The following is a 2,049-nucleotide window of genomic DNA, read 5'->3' on the forward strand; positions in this document are numbered from 1 at the left end:
TGGCACTATCTCAGTTCACTGTAACCTCTGCCTCTCCAGGCTCAGGAAATTCTCCTGCCTCAGCCTTCCTAGTAGCTGGGATTACTGGCATGCACCACGATATCCGACTAATTTTTGTATTTTTAGTAGAGATGGGGTTTCACCATGTTGGCCAGGCTGGTCTCAAATTCCTGACCTCAATTGATCTGCCCGCCTCGGCCTCCCAAAGTGCTGGGATTATAGGCCTGACCCACCACATATGACCCTGTGTGTTTTATGTATGTTTCTATATGTTATATTTCACAATAAACTAAATATTAAAACAAAGAATAACTGATAGCTCTGCACAATCAAAGGCATTTAAATTTCACCCTCAAAAATAATTTTTTTTTTTTTTGAGACGGGGTCACACTCTGTTATCTAGGCTGAAGTGCAGTGGCACCACCTTGGTTCACTGCAGCCTTGACCTCCCAGGCCCAGGCGATCCTTCTACCTCAGTCCCCCGAGTAGCTGGGACTCTAGGCACACTGCACCACACACCCCCCTCATTTTTGTATTTTTGGTAAAGATGGGGTTTCATCTTGTTGACCAGGCTGGTCTCGAACTCCTGGGATCGAGGAATCCACCAACCTTGGCTTTCCAAAGTGCTGATATTACAGGCGTGAGCCACTGCACCTGGCCAAGAATTGTTTCTTCTCCTTACCTAGGTAGAGACTTCTGCAGAAATGCTGGGAGATCTTTGGAGAGGGAAGATATTTCAAATAAAAAGTTTAATACTTGGCCGGGCATGGTGGCTTAAGCCTGTAATCCCAGCACTTTGGGAGGCTGAGGCGGGCAGACCACGAAGTCAGGAGATCGATACCATCCTAGCTAACACGGTGAACCCCATCTCTACTAAAGAAATACAAAAAATTAGCCAGGCATCGTGGCAGGCACCTGTAGTCGCAGCTATTGGGAGGCTGAGGCAGGAGAATGATGTGAACCTGGGAGGCGGAGCTTGCACTGAGCTAAGATCGTGCCACTGCACTCCGGCCTGGGTGACTGAGCAAGACTCCATCTCAAAAAAAAAAAAAAAATTAATACTTTGGGAGGCCAACGCAGGTGGATCACGAGGTCAGGAGTTCAAGACCAGCCTGGCCAAGATGGTGAAACCCCGTCTCTACCAAAAATACAAAAATTAGCCAGGCATGGTGGCAGGTACCTGTAATCCCAGCTACTCAGGAGGCTAAGGCAGAACTGCTTGAACCCGGGCGGCAGAGGTTGCCGTGAGCCAAGATAGCACCACTGCACTCCAGCCTTGGCAATAAGAGTCAGACTCCATATAAAAAAAAAAAAAAAATTAATTGATCTAGTTCTAAACCTCATTTTGAATCCACCCATATTACTCTGAAATACATTGATCTTTCCTGTGGCTAAAACCTTAAAGATTAGCCAGTAACTCCCATTGCACTTGAAGAAATCCAATCTCCTGGCTGTGGCCCCTCATTAGGCTGCTGTTGGCCGACCTCGGTGCCTCTAGTTTGTGTACAACGCATATGTCAACTTATAATACATCATACAAGGCTTTTTTAACTCTAAAAGGCTTATTCACTAGTTGCTGTGTGAATCAGTATTTCTGGGTATAATTAGAAATTATCAGAGTTGATGCCCAAGAATCATCTCAACCAGCACGGGGGAGGCATCTGTTCCTTTTATGGTCAGTGACTCTGGGCCTCCTTCTGCTGGGCTCAGTCCTGAGGTGGGTCTGACTCAGCTCAGAGCTGTGCAACCCTAGTCCTCCTCTCAGCTCAGAGCTATGCACCCCTCGTTCTCCTCCCCAACTTGCTTGAGTGCTCTTTAGGATGGGGCTGAACACGGCCTTCTCGAAACCACTTGGCTCCACCACAGGCCCTGAGAACTGATTGGGTCACTCTGGTGGGCTCCCCAGCCCTAGCCAAGAAGGGTTTCCCTAGGGAGACTGCCCCTAACTCATGAAACCTGGAGCCCCAAAGATCCTGACCAAGGGGTTGCCTCCTCCAGGGAGGGGCCACTCGCCCCCACCCAGCTCCCTTCACAGAGACCCATCCGACA

General features: G+C 48.6%; 1 protein-coding gene across 1 annotated transcript in view; it reads left to right on the plus strand.

Moving 5' to 3' along the window:
* LOC105540772 (golgin subfamily A member 6-like protein 2) overlaps nucleotides 1-2,049 on the plus strand; it is a 15,429-nt gene that overhangs the window by 1,554 nt on the left and 11,826 nt on the right. The gene's annotated exons all lie outside the window — the stretch shown is intronic.

The sequence above is a fragment of the Mandrillus leucophaeus genome, unplaced genomic scaffold (assembly GCF_000951045.1).
Source record: "Mandrillus leucophaeus isolate KB7577 unplaced genomic scaffold, Mleu.le_1.0 Scaffold227, whole genome shotgun sequence".
Lineage (NCBI taxonomy): Eukaryota > Metazoa > Chordata > Mammalia > Primates > Cercopithecidae > Mandrillus > Mandrillus leucophaeus.